The following is a 6,000-nucleotide window of genomic DNA, read 5'->3' on the forward strand; positions in this document are numbered from 1 at the left end:
TTGTTAACGATAATTGTCTCAATTAAAAAGGACTTGTTATACCTGGAATATAGTGAGTTGTGAATGCACCTCACCTTGTTGTCATTCTCCCTACCCAACTTGTCATTCCCCCTTTCCCAGTTGTCATTCCCCTTTGCCCAGTTGTTAACGATTATTATCCCAATTAAAAAGGCCTTGTTATACCTAGAACATAGTGAGTTGTGAATGTACCTCACCTAGTAGTCATTCTCCCTACCTAACTTGTCATTCCCCCTTTCCCTGTTGTCATTCCCCCTTGCCCAGTTGTTAACAATTATTGTCCCAATTAAAAAGGCCTTGTGATAGAACACATTTGTTACCCACTTTTATTTGTCAATTAGGACCATTTTATTAATGATTTATCACCTTCAAGTGCACACATTGCATTAGATTTGGAACTTTGCCTAAGTTTCTAAGATCAATGCACTAGGGGCATTTTGGTCCAAAAAATGAACTTTTGAGAAAATGTACAAGAAAAATTGACAAAGTGCATTTTATGTCCAGTTGATGAATGGTGAAATTATATTTTTAAAATTCATTTTAGTTTGGGAGTAATTAAATAAAAAAGTCAACACTTTCTTAAGTGTCTTAGTTTGTCCTAGTTTTTGGTTTGCCTTTATGTGAAAATTTTTATATAATTTTGTGCAGTCTGAAACTTGGTTAATTTAATAAATTCTCCCTTCTAATTATGAATTTAATTCTAGACATGAATTAGATTTTATTATATCATATGCTATTTAATTGAATTATGTGATTTATGTGACATAGGTGGCATGTGACTTGTGCATCAATTGGGCAATTGAGGTCAACACTCCTTGAGGACTATGGCTGATGGTTTGCACGTGAATTATGATTATTTTTAGGGATTAGATCAGCTAAAATGATGTGGATGACACATGGGAAATTAGGCACACATTGGAATCATCTACAAACTAATAGGAAGTTGCCACCTTGCAAGTGTGACAAGGCTCCCATTTACATTTTAATTTCTTTTTCCTTATTTTAATTAAGCTTCAGCTGATGGGAGACACCAAGGAGCACGCCATTTTAAGTCCCAAATGGGATCCAACACATATCTCATTCATCTTCCACATTCTCTCTCTCTCTTGTTCATAGTGTTCTTCATTTTCTCTCTTTTGTTCTTCATTTTCCAGCACCCTAACCTCTATTTTCAGCCACCAAACCTCCACAAAACTCATACCATTCTTCTCCTCTCTTCATTTTCGTTCCATCCCTTCTATTTTCACAAGGATTGAAGCTCATTTCCATCATTCAAGAGCTATAGAGTTTGGCCTTCACAAGCAATCACTAGGGTTCTTGAAGATGAAGATTGGCTAAGTTTCTTTGTGGAATCCTAGAGAGATGAAGATGGAGGATGAGTCTTGAGCTTCAAATTGGCTAAGTTCTTTTGTTTCCTATCCTCTTCTCTTTTTACTAGATGGTTAGATTCCTTAATCTAGGGTCTAATCATCTTAGCTTATAAATTCTAATTTGAATTTGATGTTGATGTAAAGAGAGAGGATTGTTTCATTTAATTTCTTCCTTGGACAGCCATGACTGAATTTTGCCACTCTTTGTTTGGCACATAATCTTGTGTTTTTCAATTAGTGAATTTCTTGTGTTAATATTGCATAATCTTGTGGTGTTAATGCTTGTGTTGTTGAGTAGCTTGACATAATCTTGTGGTGTTAATGCTTGTGTTGTTGAGTAGCTTGACATAATCTTGTGGTTGCTCAATTTATGTGTTTGACCATGGCTGTTGAGAGAGGATTTTGAGTGAATCACTTGGCTAATGTCTTCACCAATTGGTTAATTGAACTAGGGACTTTAATCTAAGACCTAGGGAGGTTAGCTAATTAGGTTAATTGGCTTAGGATAATTTTCTTAAGTCATGACAGCTTTAGTCAAGAGGAAAGGGAAGCTAAACTTAGCCTAATCATGAGAAGATAATGAGTCCAAAATCAACTAATCTCTAGGGTTCCATTATTGTAAAAAGGGAAGTTTATTTCACTCACTTTCACTAGCATTTTAATTACTTGCACATTAGGTAATTAGTTTAGATAATTAGCTAGATAACTAAATTCCTACAAACTTTGGTTGATTTATTTCACTAGATAACTTTCAATTAGACTTAAAACCATTCCTTGGGAGATGACCTAGGGTTGGCCCTATATTGCATTAGGGTTAGCTTTAGTGTAATTTTGAGGATAAGCGACTAATTTCCTATCACCTTGTTATACCTGGAACATAGTGAGTTGTGAATGCACCTCACCTAATTGTCATTCTCCTTACCCAACTTGTCATTCCCTCTTTCCCTGTTGTCAGTCCCCCTTGCCTAGTTGTTAACGATTATTGTCCCAATTAAAAAGGCATTGTTATACCTGGAACATAGTGAGTTGTGAATGCACCTCACCTAATTGTCATTCTCCCTACCTAACTTGTCATTCCCCCTTTCCTTGTTGTCATTCTCCCTTACCCAGTTGTTAACGATTATTGTCCCAATTAAAATTTTCAACCACTGAACACCATGATAGAAGCATTAAAAAAGGAAATGACCATTGAAATTAGCATTTACAAAGTGTAATATCCAAAATTATAGCTTTACAAAGGTGATGACACTGTATAATTAGGTAAGTACAGCCACGGTACATTTTCAGAGCAAGAACATTTACAAAGTGCAATTTCACAATTAGCTCTACTCTGATTTTATCCTAAATGATATGCATAGCTTGAGTAGCCCTTTTATCTTCTCTTCTTGTCCTTGTGGGGTCTTGATAACATAGACATCACAGTGGGTTCCTTCTCATTGTTGCAATGATTGACAAGCCACCATAATAGTTCGACCTTTATTTGTCGAAAGTCATCCTGCAAGAATAAAAGAGTCATGGGTTTACAGTTTCACAAGTTTTAACCAAGTAGTTCATAAGACATTCGTACGTCTAAGTATTCTAGCATCACATAATTATCGTCATCCAAGTAAGTGTTGTCCCACGACTGTAACCATGTAATGATGTGTACACCATACAAATGACTACAATCAAAATTTATGATAAAAGTACTAAATCAGACAACTCAATAAAATCCACAGCAAATTCAAACATAAGCTAAACCTATCAACTAAATAACACTCACGTATCCTTCTGCACTCAAACTTTAGGCCAAATTACATCTAGCTTCGTGTCATAGCTAAATAAATCTGGTTTAACAGCCAGGATCATTTGGTGAAAGCAGTCCCTCTGCATAAAATTTAACAATGTCTATGAACAACTATGCATAAGGAAATGACAAGTCAATATGAAGTGACTGACAAGTGTAGACATACATAAGCCTGTGCTAGCTTTTCGTTCACATCCGCTTGTCCTGTTTTTTTCCTCTTCTTCCCAGTAGGCTTCTTGCCCTTTTTAATATTCTCATCCTCTTTCTTTCTTTGCTCATACTAAGAAATACTCACCAATGAATCCAAGACATAAAAGTTCTTTGTTTTGGTCTCAAACACATAACACCACCAATAGCCAACAAATAGGGCAGGATTAAAGATGAAGTCACAATCTCCATATATTATATCCCAAATACTCAGGTAGTATCTCTCTGCTGTTGTCAACAATAGTCCAAGGCCAAGGGTTGTTTACCATTTTTTCCATAAACTTTGAACCAAAAATGTGCCTCCTAACTTTGCCTCCATTCTCTTTTTGATCTCCAACCAATGTCCTGACAACCATTGTCATAAACTGAAATTGGCAAAATAGAATCACAAGAGTAGTAAGTTAATATTCATACAGTGGCAAAATTATTTCATTGACTACAAATTTCATACCCTATCGCTGATCTATCTGGTTCCACTAAGACATTGAATCTCAGTATGATTTAGGAAATATCCATACATCTATACAAAGGTCCTGTTGAAGAAAAGAAAAACCATTTGATTAACAATAAAGTTTAGGTGGTGTGTTTTTTGATCAAGTGTGATGACTTACCTCCTTTCCTCGTCTTCATCACACGATGTTGTGCACATCTGAAATAAACGCTCCTTCTCATCTATTTTCCTCCTCTGACTAGGTCTGACCCAAGGAGACTTCACGATAGGTCTTTTGTACCTTTATGATCTCCTATATTCTCTTACTTCTACAATCTGTAGCTGTCTAATCCCTTCTGCAGCTTCTTTTTTTTACTTCATCTTCATGTGTACTTAACTCTCCCACTTCCCACTTCGCTTCTTCCCCTCCTTCATCCATGCTCTCATGTACACAAGTTGTTTACTCTCTTTCTTCTTCTGCTTCTTTCTCTTCTCCTTCATCCCCATCCCGTTCAAATTTTTCATCATCTTTCTCTTTACCCAGTTCAACATTCTCCTCAACTCCTTGCTCATCTCCTTCTTTACCTTCTTTGGAGCTTTTCTTATTAGCCTCTTTGTCCTTTCCTTCACCTTCTTCATCCTCATTAGCCTCTTCTGAATTATCCTCATCAACTTTCTATTCCTCTTTTTCGTCATCCTCTTCAGAATCCTTATGTGCTTCTTCTTCTATTCCATCACCCTCTCCTTCTGTCTTGTCAACATTTTTTGAATCTCGTATAAGCTTCATTTGTAGGTTTACCGGCTCCTCACTAAGTGTAGAGACTACTCTTACATACATCTTCCTTATTTCCTACAAAACAAATGATGTGTCAGTATGGAAAAAATTGGTAAATGAATGCAAGATGCCTTGTTATACATACTAGGTGACTAAAAGCACATGTTGGATAAAACTTGGTGGAAGAACTACCATCTGTACTCATGGGATCATGCAATATACCCTGGATGCTCTTCTTCTCTACCTTTATCCTTTTGACGACCTTCTCCTTATCCCAATATGCAAGGACATTATCAAGCTTAGGTGCTTATTCTTGGCCAAGAGAAAAATACTGGAAGCAATAAACCTACATAAACTTTTACACATTACTTTAAAAATATAATGATCCATATTTTATCAAGTTGTAAATTACAACCACACACTTACCATGAGAAAATAGATGCATCCTCCAACATTTTTCCTTCCAGTTGTCTTCCATTTATTGAGTTGTTGCTTCCACATGTCCACTTCATTACATAGTTCAGTCAACATATACGTTGCCCAATCGTATTTACCAATTCCTTTACATGTTTCTTGTATAACCTTCAAAACACGATTACTAACCCTTACACTTGCTGTTGGACATAGCAAAGTTCCCAAAGTATACATTAGAAACAACAACTCGAACTACACATCCTCTTTTCCAGATGTTATCATTTTTAAAATATTCTTGTAGGGAATTCTGAAGTAAGTTTCCTTCAATTTATTGAATGATTTGTCATTGATATCTACTTCTTCAGTTATCTCCTTGCCTTTACTCTTTATACCCAATAAATTTTGTACATCCTTTGCATTTATTTTTCTTACTTTCCTTCTAATGCATATTTTTTGGGTTGGAGGGTCAAGTGCTCGCATAAACTCTCCACAGATATCTCTGTGTATTTTCTTACATCATATGCTCAGCAGTTTGTCAAAGCCAATCTTCTCACACCTTTTCCTTAATTTGTCCTTTCCCCTAACATATTTTGCAACCTCTGAAAACTGATTGGGAGAGTAACGAGTGTGAAAAGGTACAATATATTTTGCAGCTGTCTCTCCTCTCTTTCCTTTACTTTCTTTGAGTATTCCTCCTTCTTGCTGGTGACACTTGTCCCATGCTTTTGTCAAATCTCCTTGTCCTTTGCCAATTGATTTATATTTCCCCTTATTCTTCTTGTAGAATTCTTCTACAAACTTTGCATAACCAAAAATATTAGCCTTCCTTTCTCCCTTCATCTATAATCAATTGAAAATTCACACAGTTTAATATTAGTGAAAAACAAAATCACATGTGTGACACACATTAACCACCTACATATACAACTATATATGCATGCTTGTCAATTTCCTAAGACAAGTTGTTAATGTCCTAACCTTACTTGTCATCAACAAATTA

The sequence above is a fragment of the Prosopis cineraria genome, unplaced genomic scaffold (assembly GCF_029017545.1).
Source record: "Prosopis cineraria cultivar Desert tree isolate PC_DT_omini unplaced genomic scaffold, ASM2901754v1 PC772, whole genome shotgun sequence".
NCBI classification, from domain to species: domain Eukaryota; kingdom Viridiplantae; phylum Streptophyta; class Magnoliopsida; order Fabales; family Fabaceae; genus Prosopis; species Prosopis cineraria.